This window comes from Macrobrachium rosenbergii, chromosome 16 (assembly GCF_040412425.1).
Source record: "Macrobrachium rosenbergii isolate ZJJX-2024 chromosome 16, ASM4041242v1, whole genome shotgun sequence".
Taxonomy (NCBI): Eukaryota; Metazoa; Arthropoda; class Malacostraca; order Decapoda; family Palaemonidae; genus Macrobrachium; species Macrobrachium rosenbergii.
Window position 1 is genome coordinate 33,516,685 of NC_089756.1, and position 18,967 is coordinate 33,535,651.

The following is an 18,967-nucleotide window of genomic DNA, read 5'->3' on the forward strand; positions in this document are numbered from 1 at the left end:
GAAAGAGAGAGATTAAGGGAGAGAAAGAGAAAGAGAGAGATTGAGGGAGATAGAGAAAGATTGAGGGAGAGAGAGAGAGAAGATTGAGGGAGAGAAATAGAGAGAGAGATTGAGGGAGAGAAAGAGAGAGAAAAAGAAGGAGAGAGAGAGAGAGAGAGAGAGAGAGAGAGAGAGAGAGAGAGAGAGAGAGAGAGAGAGAGTTGACTACACCTCAATATCCAAGTGAACCATTATCGGTTCGTGGAAAATAAAACGACAACAAATAAATAAAACAATCTCTGTTTTGATAGGGCATATCAAATGAGGCAAGACCTTGGCGCGCATTCTTGACTTATTTGCATACAGAGAAACTGGCTTATCTAAAAAGCCCGGCCGCCCAAAAATAATTCTTTTCAAAAGCGTTCTTTGATTCATTTGTGTGTGTGTGCGTGTGTGTGTGTGTGTGTGTGTGTGTGTGTGTGTGTGTGTGTGTGTGTGTGTGTGTGTTTGCTCAGGTCCTATGTTGTAGCAACACCCAGGGCTCCTTCGACAATCTCTCGGGGCAGGGAAACATTTGATAGGAATCTCTTGGGCATAATTAGGTTACCTGATTGCGCTGCGTCCCTTCTGATGTGAAAATTGGGAATATGCAAGAATATTACCTGATAAAAAAATTATAATATAAAAAAAATCATAATATTCACATTTGATAAAAATATGATAATAAGATCGAAACATCACTTGCAAGTTTTCAGCATCACGAAATATCATGACAAAATGGTTAGGAAAATTCTTAAAAAAGTTATAGCTTTTTTAAATTAGCATTTTAACCTAAAGCCTTATTCTCCTTCACATTTTAACCTGTATGGAAATAAAATATTATAGACATTCAGGTATTAGGCCTATCTGTTAATAATGCGAGATTAGTGAACGCTTTCGGTACCAAAAAGAAGTAAGAAATTGCCGAAGAACATTCTCAACTTAAATTATTGAAACTGCAAACGTGGCTTACATAATAGGATACTACCTTATTAGAAAAAGTTGGCATATTAGCATCTACTCAGTGAATTTGCATAACTTCTTGAATGAAAAAAATATAACTTGAAACATACCGTGGAAGCAGAAATAAATGCATATATTTGCCAAAATATCTATCCTAATTATTAACTGCATTATCTGTCTGCTTAAGAGGAGGCCTGTACCCAGTAATAATAATAATAATAATAATAATAATAATAATAATAATAATAATAATAATAATAATAATAATAATAATAAAAATAATAATGTCGCGATATAGGAGCGTAGAAATAAATGCATATATTTGCCAAAATATCTATCCTAAATATTAACTGCATTATCTATCTGCTTAAGAGGAAGCTTGTACCCAACAATAATGATAATAATAATAATAATAATAATAATAATAATAATAATAATAATAATAATAATAATAATAATGTCGCGATCGTCTGGAAATTAATGTCTTGTTAATCATGTTGATAACATTTTTCCCATAGTTTTTAAGCAGTCCGGCTTAGAACCTGTAATTACCCGTTTTAAAAATTTTTTATATATCACATAAAGAAACGCTAATTGCTTCAGATTTCCTTTGTGCTCTTTGAAGATAATGAGGCTGACAGATCGGTGGAGAGAGAGAGAGAGAGAGAGAGAGAGAGAGAGAGAGAGAGAGAGAGAGAGAGATAAATTGGTAAAAACAGATACTTGAGCATAAGTATAAGTAGAGAGAGAGAGAGAGAGAGAGAGAGAGAGAGAGAGAGAGAGAGCGGTTACTTGCTTCAAACAGATACTTAAGCATAAGTAGCATAGTGAGAAATGATTTATTGAGAGAGAGAGAGAGAGAGAGAGAGCGATTACTTGGTACAAACAGATACTTAAGCTTAAGTAGTTTAGTGAGAAATGATTCAGTGAGTTTTTCCTTAAGTAATAACTAATTCATTTCAATGGTATTTAACTCATTAAACCCACTGTCCTCTGCCAAAGTAACCATTACTCTTTTATCTCGAAAAGTAATCCGGGAGTATCAAACCTTCATTCAACCCGTTCGGGCCAAAATCAGGGGATTTATTTATATGTTTATTTTTTCGTGATTAACGAATCGGCTAATCTAGCAAAACAAAACGCAATTGGTCATTCACATATTCATGCGATAAATGTGATTATCGTCAGGATGAATAAATAAACGACTCTTGTACATACGACGCTAAATGCTTTAATCATCGAATCAGCGTTTATTTGAGCGTAAACGCGCATTAGAGGATTACAGGTTGAATTTGCCTCTTACTGTAAAAATGTGTAATTAGCTTAATAACCCATTTTCTGTGACGAGCCCTGTAACACACTCGGTGAATTCAGTCTCCTGGCTAAGTAGTTCCTAATTACTGAAACTGTTCTACCATTATTTTTAAAAACACGGATTCAGTTCCTCTCTTGTTACGCGGAGGAATATATTGACAATTCCGGTGGAATATTGTTGGTTATAAAAATGAATCCATAGTAACGTAGTGTTTCGTGCCATTTGTTTGTTCTGCCTGACGTTGTGCATATTAACGGGTGTGATGTATATAAATAGGTGAACACCGCTTTTTTCAGTGTAATTCATATGTACGTTCAATAACACCAAAGCCCTCCATCATAATTAATTAACGCCAAGGTGAAGTGTAGGTTTATTAATGGTGATTTTAATAAAATTATTATTTGAAAACACAATTTACTGTGTATGTGTGAATCCATGCAGGGTTTCTGATTGAAGACTTATTGTTTTGTTGTTCGTAACCTGAAAGTGAAATTTAATTTTCAAACATTGAATTTTAGTTTGTATGAAAAAATGTGTATTTAAAGTTTGTTGTAGATTGCCCTTCTGTACAAAGGTTATAAGATTGTAACTTTGTCATCATCAAATAAACCAAAATCCTGATTTCATTTGTCATGAAGAAATATGGAATTTTCAATTTATGACAGGCAACATCATTTGGCTTATCTCATTATTTAACTGTTATATTTGCCACGAGTCATTTTTAAGTCTTCATGATTGTAAGTCTTGTTTTTTTCAAAAAGATAGGCCTATCTCCAAGATATAACTGTGGGAATCATATTTGTAAATCTTATATTCATTGAGATTTCAGTGCCTTCGCAATAAGCTTTAGTAAAGTAATGACTGACTTGTTTGAGATTTTCATTAAAGTTGGTTATAACTAGAGTACCCTGATAGCCTATTTCGTGTTTACATTGCTTAACCAAGTGGACTCTGATACTAGGATATATATCTGTTTCAGTTACATTTTTTTCATATGATGTTCAGTAGGTGAGGCATTAAAGCCTGTGATGTAATTTTGGTGTACTAGATATATATATATATTATATATATATGACCCAAGTTATATATGAACAGTGAAAAATTCTTTCATGAATCCATATATTATTCATATATTTTTTTTTTTTTTTTTCTTAATTATATTTTGTTATAAATTTGTAAAAGCTTTTAATTTGAACCTAGACCCAGTAGCTATATCTTGCATCAAGTCAACAAGAGGCATATATTGGTTGTTTTTAGGGAAAACAGTTTTGTAAATATGCAGTTCTATTAAAACAGATTTAGTATAGTACTAAGTACCTCAGAAACTTTACAGTTCATAAGTAGCATCTGGCTAGTGAAATAACCTAGAGTAACCTACCTATTCTAATGTGTTCATTCACCACTGAATGAATAGTTCTGCTAGCCCAACATCACTTGTTGGATGAACGTCAGTCTTATGTTCTGCAGCTCCCCAGTTAAATTAATTAAATTCAAAGCAGGGTGATAGGCACCACTTGTGCAGTTGTTTAGCCAGTAGGCTAGATTGTACTAGCAATTATTATGAAATCATTTTGTGTTTAGAGGGTCCACATTGTGCCGCCAAGAAACAATATCGAATTCCTTCCATGGTGGTTATTAGAGCATTTAACTTAATATATATGAGTCTACTTCAAAGGAAATATTTTAGCATAAAATATAAATCCTATTTCCGAAGAAATAGTTCAACACAGGCTAATGGCCTGATAATTATCTTTTATTTTAAGTTCAGAAAGTCTTTTTATTGTGGACGTAGGCCTTTGATACACTGCGGCTTAGGCTTTGGTGTGCTGTTCGTTATATCCTTAAAGTAATATGGGTAGTTCTGGAAAATTAAGGTTTAGGCCTCTGATGTGGGTAAATAGGAAGAAGGTTTTTATGACCCAGTTCCTTGAACAGTGAAAAAATTCTTTCATGAATCCATATTATTCATTTCTGACAAATTCTTTATGAAAAAAACACATGCAATCAGTTGTATAAAAATTTTAAAACGGTTTTTTATGTAAGTTCTATTAAAACTTTAAAAACTATATACAGTTGGATAGGTCTGTGCTGAAGTAGCAGAATTTTAAGTGTGAATACAGGCATTTCCTAACAAGTCGTAGCTGTGCCTCTAGGATCCCAGTATTAATTCCCTTGGGCAGTTTTGTGTAGGTTAGGCCAAGCAAATCAGGAAGGGTTTTGCCATAGTAAATAAATGTGGCAGTAGTATTTGTGGTGTTGGGTCCTTAACCTAACCTAAGTTGCTGGGTCCTGTCTGGCTGTTGAAAATGCTAATTTTTCTTTAACCATAGCCAAAATGTTTGCAGTAGTATAAACTGCATAGGCTTGCATACTGATTTAACCACTAACCTAAACTAACCTAGGACACCGGGGTATATTTGTTAACACATTCACATGAGTACTAGATATGTAGTATGATGTTCTGAAGGCTTTGGAAGGCTACAGTCCTGACCACCGTACATTCATAGTATTCTGGTGAATTTTTTTTTTTTTTTTTTTTGCTCGGCTAAAAACTTCAATGATTTTGGAGTTTTTTGCCTTGTGCTTAGGTCTCCTTGATATACTTAATAAGAAAGCATACTAAAATAAATCACATGTGCTGTCAATGAGATATTTATTGATGAATATTGTTCCTTAAACTTTTTCTTGAGTTCTTTGGTTTGAAGTTCATGTAAGTGGGCTGATTTTTCCCCCACTTGCATTACTGGTAAACATAGCCAAGTATCATTGTCTTTAATCCATTTTCATCGGGGAATTCCAGTATGTGGACAGTGCAGAAAACAAACTGATTTTTTTTGTTCCGAGTTTCACAATAATGTGAGATTTTGGAATTCAACCGTTGTTGAAAACACTTAGCACTTCAGTTCCTAATCATGGCTCCTTTGCAGACGTGTAACTCTTGTTCCTTGTATTATTTTGGCAGTACTGCAAAATTTTACAAATTTTTAATGTGTTAATGTTGCTGATGATGTTTGGCAGCAAATTAGTAGTTGAGCTGGACCCCCTCATATCCTACTGTTATGGGGAACCTCAGTAGGAAACCAAAGTTCTGATTCTGATTAAGGTAAGGTTCACTGATTTTGGTATTATTTCACTTATGGAATTAATTGCTTTTAAAATATAGGTTTTTCTGTTGTTTATGATGTGATTTAATGATTTTGAGGCTGCAAATGTTGTTTGACAAATGATATTGTATACAAAATTAATAAATTACTTGTCAGAATACTGCCTCTTAGCTAATGCGGCAAAACTGTAATCAGTAAACACAGTTTTCCTATTACTGGAGAGGGGGGGTCAGTATTCTGACAAGTAATTTTATTAATTTTGTATACAGTATATTATTTGCCGGGGAAGGATAAGTATTCATTTGCGATGGAAATAAACCTCAAAATCATTCAAATCACATCATAATACAACAGAAAAATATATTTATGGCAATTAATAGTGAAATTACCCTGATTTTTTAAAGTGACACCATGCACCAGGTAATTAAAGACTTTGATTTAGGTTATGTTAGGTGGGGGTCCAGGGGTCAAAGGGCTTGAACCTGGATTAGGTTATTTTAGGTATGTTGGTTAGGTTTCAACCGTGATATTTGATCTATAAGTTTTTTGCACACTTCACCATTGTTGTTGGTGCAGACCCCTTGTTTTATGGTTTTCCCCAACTGAAAAACTCCAGTTTCCCCACTATGTCTCCTCCAGAGTTGTCAGATGCAGTATATGGAACAGGGGTTAAGGCAAGAACAAGGTTTCCACCAGAATAGGGTAAATGTGATATTTCTTAGTGTGTCCATAGCTCTATTTCAAGTAACCATTACTTTGTTACCGATTATTGGAAGATATTTGGGACCTAGACTCCTACCCCATACAATTTGCGAAGGAGCAATTGCTATTTCCAATGATTGAATGCTAAATAGGTGGAATACTGGAGCTGATGTTAGGTCAAACTACTCTCCTACAGGTTGTGTGCACTGTTCTGTCATTCCCCTTATAGAGTTTTTGGTTTTAAGGCATAACTTATTGTATATTTGTCGTATTAGGATTACAGGCGGTCGGTTTACGACGGGGTTCCGTTCTTCGTCGTAACCCGAAAATTAAACCGGAAAATCGTCGAAAATCGTCAAAATCATAAGACTTTTAATTTGTGCATTTTGCATTATTATTGAGCATAAAAAAACCTTCAAATTATGATTATTCTGCCGTTTTGGGGCCAAATTTCTTTGATCTTGACGCGTCGTAACCCCGAACATGCGTCGTAAGCCGGGAAATAATTTCTGATGAATATATTTGGAAAGCGCTGTAACCTCGAACGTCAGTAAGCCGGAACCGTCGTAAACCAGGGGACTGCCTGTATACAGAAGAAGACAGGAATTATACTTCAACAACAATATCTTGCATTACTATTGGTAGTTGTGATGTACCCTCATCTGATCAAATTCAACATTGCCATTTTATTTTTCAGCACACCAGTTGAAAGGCTTGTTTTAGATAAATTTAGAGTATGCTGTGACTAATCTAGATGGTCACGGCACGGCTTCCAAACTCCCTAGTTGGAACCTACTAAAGAAATTGATAAACAACTTTTTAAGAAACCCAGGGAAGATGACTGATGAAGATTTAGTAACAAGGTGTAAGACTAACCAAAGTGTTGTGTTATATTAAGTTTATTTTGAATTATATTCTTTAATAAGCATACATAATTTACATTTAAGTAGTTTTATAGATAAAAGGTTCTGGTTCCACATACAGTACTTTGTTAGCTTAGGCTTGTGTATTTAATTAGTCTTTCAACTTGACAATATTTTCTCGTAAACGTTTAATCCAAATGTGGTAAATTCTATTAATTTAAAATGTAATTCTTTGGACATTAATTATTTACAACCTGCTAATTATTTACAACCTGCCTACCCCATGTCAAGTCTCAATCATATTTCAACAGCAAGACACAAGTGATGTTGGTGTTAAGAGATTGTGGGATATTGCCAGTTACCAGTAGCTATGTGTGTTGTTATTGGTTTGTATTCTGTCAGTCTTAGCTTACTATTCCAAGTAAAGTCAGTGTTATGATCATCTACTGCCATTAAATAATCCACATTTCAATCAATGTCAAGACAAGCTCCTGCTGGCAACCAATTTCTTGTGATTCAGGATTGGTTATAATTGTTAATGCTCCCGAATTTGCTGCTTCTCTCAAAAAACTACATAAACGAATCAAAGTAGTGTAAAATTCAAAGGGAGAAAGGAATCAGACATCACTTCTAAGGCATTTGCTTTTTCAGGATTGGAAATACTGGTAACTTCTAACTTGCTGATCTATGACATCTGAAGACAACTGGATAAATCACCATGAGGAAGTACAGCTCACCACCTGAACATCTGGTTTAGTGTTATCTTGGCATCCTTAAATTCACAACTGATTTAAGTAAGTTCGCCATTTGTTTTAGAAAAGCCTTTAGTGTGTGGTTGATAAAAAAAATGAAGTAACACTGGACAAGAGCTTTGCTATCAGTTCAAAGATTTCATGATGAAAATAGTTGGTTGTAGTATGTGAAGCTAACATTGGTTACCTATAGGACTTTGCTAAAGTAGAAATACAGTTCTAAGCTTGTATTCCCCCAGAGATAACGCTAAAATATTTAATTAAAAGTCTGCTTTCTTGAATGATGGAAACCAACAACTATTACAGGTATCTAGCTTAGCATATAGGTGTTGAAGTGGGTAGGTTAATTTTATGGTGTCATACTGTCTGTGATTTTGGCAAAAATTTGTGCTATTCCAGTGTTGGATTTGATTTGAATGGTTTTGCCCCTTGTTGGTGTTGTAAACCACTTGTTTTGCAGTAACAACACCCAAATTGGTGCTGATAGGCCTTTGGGTGTAGAGCCAGGTGTGCCTTATGACAAGAAAACTAAGTATTTACTGATGTTGACCAGAGCCTTTATGGAAATTATAGGAGCCCATCATCTTTGCAGAAGTTTTATCAGGATTATTATGGTTTTTGCTGGGCTTCCTTAGAGTGGTAAATCCTGCAGATTAACCTCGTAAACTGAATGCAAATGTAATGTAGGTCAGGTGAGACTAGAAATTACAAAGAATTACTGATGGCAGTAGTTAATCTTCTGTGTCTGATGTGTGTACTATACTGTAGTTTTTGTTACCAGTCATGTTTTGCCACTTAATGGTAGGTAAGGTCACGCATGAGGTTTTCCCACTTTCCAGTGGGTCAGGTTACTGATAAATTTTGCCACTTACACGTCAGTTATCAGACTTTGCCACTTAATAGAAAGCTTGTCAGATTTTGCCTACAAACCTGTAAAAAAAACAATCCACACAGACACACTCATTCACTTGGCAGTGGAGCAGGAATTAAGAGAGTACAGTAGTAATGAAGGGCAAAGTAACAGATTAGACCTCATATTCACAGATGGTCCAGCTATTGTAAAGTCCAAGGTCTATGAATATACAGGAACTTGTGATCATTGTGCCATTGAGATGGACACATCTGTCAATCAGAATATTCCTATTTCCACTACTGGGAAAACGGTCTGGTTGAAATCCAGAGCCAGTTGGGATCGCATTATTGAAGCTTGTCAAGCATTTAATACTTCCGATGCTATATTAGATCCTGATCCCAAGAAGAAGTTAAATGAAATGCTGATGGCTATTTTAATAAGATATGTCCCTAGAAAGGTCATCAAATTTAGGACCAAATGACCAGACATAGTTTGATGATAGATATAGACAAGCCTATCGTGACAAACAGACGAAATTGTTCAAATGAAAATGACACCATTTTTGTTGAGTCTCGCCGTGCTGCGAATAGAACCTACCGTACAGCTGAGAGAAATTACAATATTTCATTGAATAGGAAACCTGAAGGAATTACTCAGCCTCATCTGTTGTGGACCAAACTGACATCATCTATCTTTGGGTCATGCTTGTCTTCCATTCCACCACTACTAGCAGGTGATGGTAGATTGGTTACTGGCCCTAGGAAAAGGCTTAACTGCTTCATCAAGCTTTTGAAGTCAAGCAGTCAGCTGAGGATGTCCATCTCCCTGATACTTGTCATCCTGAACCTCTTCTTACAAAATTTGCATTTTGCTCCAGGGATGTTAAGAAAATTCTTAATAATCTTGATAGCTAGGGTGAAGAAGACCCTGTTGGTTTCTTCCCTTCGTTTTTTAAAAAAGTTTCTAGTGTGTTGTCTCCCAAGTTTAGTAGTTCTATAGATTTTTTGTCAACATAGTATCTTTGCGGATGAGTGCAAACTTAGTAATACAGTGACTGTTCCAAAGAGTGGCATATCTGCAGACTGCAGTAACTACAGGCCAATCTCTATTCTCACTGTGCTCTCCAAAATTGCTGAAAAACTTATTTTTAAGACACTTCAGTATGTTGAATCTAAAGGATTGTCAGCTGATAGTCAATATGCATATAGGAAGCACCTAGGTACCTGTGATGCCCATTTAGATTCGACATGCCATTTGCAAGGGAACCTTGATAAGGGTTCTGAGTGCAGAGTAATTCAGATAGATTTTAGTTCTGCTTTCGATTTAGTAAATCTGCTTCCGATTTAGTAAATCACAAGGCACTTACTTATAAACTTCAGAATCTTGGAGTGGGTGGATATGTTTTAGGATTACTTCAAGATTTCCTTACAGGTAGGCAGCAGCCAGTTGCTGTGGAGGGGATCTTTAGTGAACCAAGACCTATTGTGTCTGGAGTTCCACAGGGTAGTGTTCTTCGTCCACTGTTATTTTTAGCTTATACAAGTGACATGGTTGTTGGCCTGGAAAACAAGATTGTTCAGTATGCAGATGATGCAACACTTGGGGTTGTAGTTAAGTCTCCACTTTTGAGAAATGAAGCTGCCCTCAGCCTCAATCAGGACATGGACCGGGTCAGGGAATGGTGTAGTCTGTGGGGTATGAGGCTGAACTCCTGTAAAACAAAAACACTGTTGATTAGCAGATCTTGTACAGATTTCCCATCCCATCCTCCCCTTCAGGTAGATGGAACTTTGCTGAACGAGTCTGAAGCTTTAACTATTCTTGGTGTAACATTTGACTCGCATCTAACTTTTGAGAAACATCTAATGAAAGTTTCAGCAAATGCTGCACAAAAGTTACGTATTGTTCGTAAGGCCTCATATATATTTACAACAGTGATAAAATCAGTGCAACCTGTTTTAGGTCATTTGTACTCACTTCACTAGAATACTGTCCTCCGGTGTGGATGTTTGTTCTGCTAGAGATTTATCTCTTTTAGATAGGTGGTAGGTTTCTGTTTCGTAATAGTAATTATGACTTTGACCATTGACGGATGGTTTCTTGTTTGTCACTTTTTCATAAGTTGTATTTCAACAGAGATCTTTCACATTCACAATTGATCCCTGATCTGATCTCCTTTATATGCTGAGAGCAACCAGATTTGCTGAACAGTATTACCAATGTGCAGAAAATGTGCCTCGGTGTCGAACTTCTCAGTTCCAGAGGTCCTTTATTCCTCACCGTTGGACTGTGGAACAGCCTCCCAGAGGATGTCATGCAGTTGGAACTTCAGAAGTTCAAGCGAAGGCGCAATGCATTACTACCCTAACACTATTCTCCTTGCGTTTTAATAAATTTTTATCTATTTGTTAATTTATTCATTTATCTTTTGCTTATTTAATAAGTGGGTTCTCTTCTTTCAATATTCCCTTTATTTACTCTTACTGCTTCCTAATGAACACCATATTCTTTGGGAGCTTGAATTTCAAGTCAATGGCCCCTTTGGTGGGCTTGTTCCATATGAACAGGTTTCATCTGCTGAATAATAATAATAATAATAATAATAATAATAATAATAATACAGCTTAGATTACTGATATGAAAAGACTCATTTTTATAAAGAGTAGACTTGATGGTGGACACACAAGGCCTACATTACTGGATGCTGCAGAAACTTAGGGACTGATTTGTAAGGCTTGTAGGTTATGGTGACCTGGAGCAAGGTTTTGAGCATTGGAATTTCCCAAGAGTATGTTTACCATGGCTCAGGGCCATTTTCTGGACATGAATGTGTCGAGTTATTTTCACAATGCAATCATCTTTGCCCACCTTGAAAAGGTTTAAAACTCCTCTGTCTGTGCTGTGGCCACTGAGACATGTGGTTCGGTTGTATCCTTCAGATTTGTTTCTAGTTTTGGTGCTTTCCCTTTAGGTTCTTGGTGGTTTGTGGGTACATTGCTCATAGTTTTCCTGAAAGTATTTTAAATTAGTTTCATACTTTGGTATTTAGAGTCACATGTTGACCTCCACACAACTTTTTGCAACTAGGCTACCAACTAAGAAATTTCCTGTGTGAATTTTCATCAGCATTGATGCTTCTACAACTAATGTAGATTTGCTGACAGAACTGGAAGTATGGTAATTTCAGGTGCTTTGGCACAAATGTGTACAGTACCACTTGTTTGCCCAGCTGTTCATGAAATCATCGAAGGTTGCTCATGAAATCATCGAAGGTTGCCTGGTTTGCAGACTGGCTATCTTTGAAGTGGTAGGTGATGCAGTATTAGTTTTGGCTATGTTTGAGATGGTGGGTGAGGCAGTGTTAGTTTTCTCTTGCTAACATTTCTCTCCTTTCCATAATTTGGACCAGCGTGCTGTCCCAGTAATGGCTAGTTTTAACTTGACTTCACTCTCATCTCTCGTTTCTGATAAGTGTGCACACCTCCTGACAGTAATGGACATGGAACACTCACCGTTCATCAGGGTGTGCATGTGTGATGGTGTAATTTTTCGACCTAAAGGAGCAAAGGATTGACTTGCATTCAACTTAAGGCTATTGATGAACAAAGGAATGTCCTGCAAGTCCTTAGCAAAATACTTCTCTGTGCATATCAATGTATTTAGCAAAAAATTCTGTTAGGAAAATCTCACTTGTGATTATTCACGTTCAGAACCATAACACTTTTGGTTTTGGTGTATGAAGTGCTAAGTTGCTTCCACACTTCGTCCTATGAAAGTGCACTGTCATCACACACATTGGGCATACAATAGACTTAGGAAAGAAAGCAATTTGTCTCAATAACATTGCAAAATTCCAAACAGTAATACTGCCAACTGACAAATTTTAAAGTTTGAAAATATTCCAATTTAACAATGATGTTCATAGGTGTTACTATTTTTGTCTTTAGCTCTTTCAAGATTTTTGGCCTCACGAATCTGTGCTTAAATTAATAAATATTGTCAGGCTTTGAAGTAAACATGAATAGGGCTGACAATTTTTTAATAGTGCCTTTTTCATATTCCGTCTACGGTCTCAGTAGATTTAAAAACCTTGAAAGTAAAAATTGATTAGAACAAAAGGACAAAAAAGCATTGGAAATATGAACTAAAGTTTCATTAGTATTGCACAGTAAAATAATTTTCTTGTATTTGAAAAGCTTTCATCTAAAATTAATGAACATGTATTTTTCAGATGTGATGCAGAAGAAGAAAGCCCTGTATTGGAAAGAAGTCAGACATTTTAAGTTTTAATTATTTTAATTCTTGAAGATAAAAAATTCACAATGAAATTAAGCTGTACAAGAGTTTAGTTGGCGGTTTTGCATAGAAAGTAAGTTAATTTTCTTTATTCAGTTTTCCTCTATTTGGTTCATGGCAGTTATATGATGGAGTCTTAATATCTCTCTCTCTCTCTCTCTCTCTCATATAATGTACTCTCGCTGGTATATAATGTACTGTATGTGTGTCTGTGGTATGTAATGTATCTCTCAGGTATGTAATTTTTCTCTCGGGTGTGTACAGTAGTTCTCTCTCTCAAGTCAACAGTATGTAGTTTTCTCTTGAATTTCTGTTTAGGAGATCCTCTCTCTCTCTCTCTCTCTCTCTCTCTTACATAGTTTGTCTTACATATGCATTATTTGTCTGTTATGAGTACTTTAATAAATTCAAAGCATTCTCTCTTGAGGTAGACTGCTGATATGTTACATTGCATTAAGATTTTAAACTCTAAATATATGAAAGATATGTTACCTAAATTGTTGCCAGCCACGTCAGTCAGTTTAGTTAGTTGCAGCGTAATGTGTTTCATATTAATGCCAGGAACGTGATTTGGTTTAATCATACTCTTGAACACAGTGTTCTATAATTAGCAAGTTTAAGTAATTGGAGGGTTTATTTTTTTTATTTTGCAGATGACTGTGGTGTTGAAGAGGATGTCGAGGAATTAGAAGACTGATTTAAGAGAAGGACATAAGGACATGCAGAAGACCATTTTGAAGACAGGCTCAAGATGACAGCCGTTGTAGGGAGCAAAACGTGCAGACGGTATCATCAAGCAGCGAGATGGTTGACCACTACGAAGAAAAAACGTCAGGCATTGAGATGACTGTCCTTTTATAGGGACCAACATGTCGACTACCACTGCGAAGGTTATCATCAAGCAGTGAGATGACTGACCACTGCGAAGAGACATCAGACATTGAGATGCCTGCCATTTTAGAGAGAACAACAGGTAGACGACCACTGTGAGAGAGAGATGGCTGCCATTTTAGATAGAGAGTAACAAATGATACTGAGTTCAACCAATAAGGAAGGCGAGAGAACTCGAGCTTGTCACCACATCAGTGTAAAGAGCAACAACAACAAAAATGTGGACAGCTCCTGTAGCCCTTTTGAAAGGAAGATACCAAATAAAATCTTGAAGTAGTTTAATTTTTTGTATTGTCCAAAATTATCTGTCTGAAGAAAACTCAATTAACAAAAAAGAAAAAAGTTTTGAGAAAAATAATTAAAATATTATAAACAGTTAAAAATTTTGAGAACTCTCATCCTGTGCCACCTTAAGCAGTGAGTTTTGTGTCCTTTGGACCTGCCTCAAAAGAATAACGTTACTAATTTCTTTCCGTAAATGTAATGTGACCTGCAGGCCACAAATTGTGAACTCGGTCAAAGCAGAAATCCAGCAATTTCTCAGAAGAGTGCCAAACTATGTACACAAAATTTCTTGCCAAAACTATTCAAGGCAGCAAGTTAAGGGTCGAAATACAGTACAAAAAATACCCAGCCAATACGGTTGTCCTTACTGAAAGTAGGCTGTTTCATTTAATTTGTGAAGTAAGTTTGGTTAGCATAATATTACATTGTGCCAGCAGGAGTAAAAATGTTGATCGATTTCAGTTACTGATATGAATCGCATGCATCAAGTATGTAACACAAACCAGTGCATAAAAGATTTTAGAATGACATCATAATAGCCTTAATTCCGTTACAGTGGTATTTGACCTATCAACCCTTCAAGTATTTATTTTATGCAACAGTTTACATCTCAACTCAAACATATTTGTTAAAAATATTTGTCTGAAAAATTGTTAGTGTCTATTCTGGAAATGTGGAAATAATCACCAAAGAACTCAATGGTTTATGAACGGCAACAGTTGACAAGGGGCTAATATTCTTTTAAAATTTAAGCTATTTTTACACCGCTTAAATTTTGCAGGCATACAGCCCTTGTCCCATGTTGTCGCTCAAATTATTGAGCGCTAGTGGCCCTTTCTAAATTTCCAAAAAAGGGCACTTTTAACATTTTGACAAATATTTTAACTTAATGTTTTGAGTTGAAATATAAAATATATACAAAATATTACTTAGTGATGATTTGTCAAATGTCACCACTATAACATTAGTTAGGGCTATTTTGTTGTTTTTCTAGAAATTTTTTTAAAAATTCGCTATATATGCTACATACGTGATACATGCAATTCATACAGTATTACTGAAGAACTGAAATCAATTTACATTATTACTCCTGCTGGAATAACAGCCTGTATGGTAACCATATTAATTTACTTCACAAACTAATCAAGTAGCCTGCTTAGCAAAGACATCTATATTGGCTGAATATTTTTTGGTATTTCTACCCTTGACTCGCCATCTCAAAGAGCACTCTGTTGGCCAGGAAATTTTGTACATGGTTGGGCACAATCTTCTGAGAGACCGTTACATACTTAGAGCTCTGATCTGGCCGAGTCCACAATCTGTGGCCTGCAGTTCACACTTGGTACACATAAGAAAATGTTATACTAATTCTTTTTAGACAGGCCTCAAAAGAACAAATCCTGCTTACAAGTTCTTCCTTCAAGTTACATACAAAATGCGCTTGCATAGTTATGTACAGAACAAACGCATATGACTCATAGCAAGGGACTATGTATCACAAATCTTTCATGAGTAATATGCAATTACATCTTTGAGTTAGATCTTTTAAAATCTAGATCCAGGATCTAAATACAACTCTGTGTATCATCCATCATAAATTAGTGATTATGTCCAAGTGATTACAGTCAATACCTTGGATAAGAAAATGAATAGCTCAAGCAAAAACTACTACACAGTCCTCACATTTTAGTTCGTTGTGAATCTCAAGAACAAAAAACTTCGAACTGTGATTAAAAATGCAACAAAAAACTTCGAATTGTGATTAAAAAAAGTATTTTAGGTTTCATTTAACATGACAGCATCTTAAGTATTATGAGCACAAATATAAAAAAAATTAATTCTTCGAATTTTTCTAGATACGAATAGTACTACGTGAAAGTATAACTACATAAAAAATAAAAGACAACAGTTACCAGAAGCCTTTGACAGTAATCACTACAGTACTCAAATTAGGGAATACTATCGTCATTTGAATAGTTTCGTTGCTATTAATTACCCAAGATATGACCAATCCCCTCATTATAAGAAAGATAGGTACTATACCTTATTTGATCAGCCAGATACGATAGAAATATACAGCGAGTGCCCTGGTTAGCCCCAAGCCCACTCCCCAGGGGATGTTTGGGATACTGTAGATTATGTAGGCCTAACGCGAGTATAGACCACTGGGAGAGAACCAAACAGGTACAAAACCAGGCTTTTTCGTTCGAACGGAACTGGGCGGTCTACCGCAATTGCTTTTGATGAGACTTATCAAACTCCACGAAAAATCTAGTTACTCACTGATACCTCTTCCTTTAATGGGCGAAATCCCTAAGGTTAAGGTAGCGTTCCTAACAACGGGCAACAGCTGTTATTGTTGTTCTAGGTAGTTATACTCCTACAGCCCAAGTGGTGATGCCTGCTATTCCAGTTCCTATTTCAAAAGACTCGACCAGTTTGGTAATAGATGAGTTACTGCATTTCAACGTGCATGCATTCTGCCCTAAAATGGAGAACTGTAGTATCTGCAAAATTTTCGAAATTGAGATATGCCGCCTATTGGGATCGTGAAACACTAATACACTAGTTACTGCAGTTTCAGAATGATTCTTCAAATAGCTTTCCACGATTACTGTGGGGATCCCATTTGCAGTATCTGCAAAATCAGTAGTAAGGCAAGGGAGTATCTACCATTTTTCTCAGTTTCGGATTTTTGCAGGCAGTGCAGTCTTCCATTTTAGGGCAGCATTGCTCCCTGACAATTCCTGCTCACTATCAATCAGCTATTCGTCTCGTATGGTGTAATAATGAAGTACTGGGAAGTACAAGTATTCTAACTGCTCGTTTCACAAACTGAATCTCTCCTTGGGGAGTGCATACAATGAATTTCTGACAATCTATTAACTAATGTTGGGTTAATCGCGTACCCATTTTTTCACATCCATTTCCCCAAAAGAAATGGTTTAAAAGGAAGACTAGATAATTATAAAATAATAAATTTCCATCAGCTACATACATGGTATTACTGTAACTTTCAAAAGCCGCTAATCGCTGACATACTTCAGACATAAATGAATTGTTCCCAAGTACCCCCCTAAGAACGGCCAGCGATCCCTGGGGGAGCTGACGAACCCCAGGTGGTATATGGGGGTAGAGAATTGCTGAATTACTGGACTCTTATTGTTTAACACTCGTCAAATATAAATTTCAGAAAATGCAACTGAAGCATAGTGTGAAATTTATTATTAAGGAAATTTATGCAGAATTCAAGAGTTAATTAAACTGAAATTTGTAAACTGTCGCTATTATAATTAAGAAAATGCACACACTTAACAGACGGGAAGAGACAGGATTGCATACGGGAGGAAGGACTGCCCGCACGACGCATACGGGAGAAAGGACTGCCCGCACGACGCATACGGGAGGAAGGACTGCCCGCACGACGCATACGGGAGGAAGGACTGCCCGCACGACGCATACGGAACGACTGCCCGCACGATGCATACGGGAGAAAGGACTACATACACGACACATACGGGAGAACGGGCTGCATACACGACACATACGGGAGAAAGGACTGCATACACGACACATACGGGAGAAAGGATTGCATACACGATACATACCATACGAAAGGAGACAGGGGTTGCATACACAATACTTATGAGAGGATATAGGATTGCACACACGATACAATCAGGAGACAAACTGAATATGTAAATGTCAGAACGTCCAAAAACTGATGGTAAATGTTTGGAAGACAAAGTACCCACGATATTAAGAGTTGAACAAACACAGTCGTTCATCTTTTATTCAAACCAATCAACCCTCTCCGTGTCAAATATCTTCTCTCTCTCTCTCTCTCTCTCTCTCTCTCTCTCTCTCTCTCTTTTCGTCTTATTTACGATGTCACATTTTCTCAAATCATCTTCCCTTCCACTGACCCTCACGCACCGGAAAAAATGGACCGCTAATAAATTTCATTGACGCCATGATAAATATTGATACTGACCTTTGTACCTCGCGATATAAGGAGTTAGGGGTGGGCTAAATGACTTTTGAAATGCGATTAAACTAATTCCTTGAAGGACATCTACCACTGCGTAGAAACGTGATTATTGTGATTACAGGATGTACGTATGTCAATGACAACTCTGACTTGTCATTCTGTTATGAACGAAACTACGTAAAACATCCATGAAACTAAAAAAAAAAATGAACTTTTTCATCCAGTAAGAGTTCAAGAATTGTAGTCAAAATATGTCGATTCAATAACTCTTGGAAAAAAAAAGATATAACCATTTAACAAAAGATAAACGTGTGATAGACGATTGGAAATCTTAAAAACGTATATGTAACGATCTATATCGTTCTAAAAACGGCCTAATTTTCAATCCCCCAAGTTGAATGGGTTTAGGAATGAAGTAATTCAAACAAATCAGTTCTATGTTAAAGCCAAAGTATTCAAGAATGAAATCACAAAAAAAATAACTTATGGACACCACTAAACTTTATACTAATTTATACGATGCCTAACTGTCTTATAACCTCAAAATAGGTCATTCATCTTGAGGTCACCATATCAAACATTTAAAACATGACCTTTATGTAACGCCAGTTTTATCAATCAGTGGCTGAAACCATGAAATCCGAAAGCGAACCTCTCAATTCACTCCTCTTCAAAGTCTAAAAAAAAAACACAGACCAATAACTTCCGAGCGAAAAGGGCATTTTCGGGCAAAGCTGTTTATGTATACCCTTTTAACTGAGGTGAAAGTGTCATGAGTTTAGTAGGAAATACGATTAACCTAAAACCATATCATGAACCTTTTCCTAAGTGATTCCTTTACCGTTTTCTAAATTATAACTTCTTTCGTTTAGTCATTAAGACAACTGGTAAGAGTATTCGTGAGTGATTTTGATTCAAGGAAAATTGTATAAAA

General features: G+C 36.1%; 1 long non-coding RNA gene across 1 annotated transcript; it reads left to right on the plus strand.

The window, feature by feature from the left end:
* The first annotated feature begins 6,796 nt into the window (after positions 1 to 6,796).
* LOC136847020 (uncharacterized) lies at positions 6,797 to 14,140 on the plus strand. Its single transcript, XR_010855581.1, has 4 exons — positions 6,797 to 6,967; positions 7,617 to 7,759; positions 12,802 to 12,939; positions 13,520 to 14,140. It is a non-coding gene; the product is annotated as an uncharacterized lncRNA (long non-coding RNA).
* Positions 14,141 to 18,967: the final 4,827 nt, after the last annotated feature.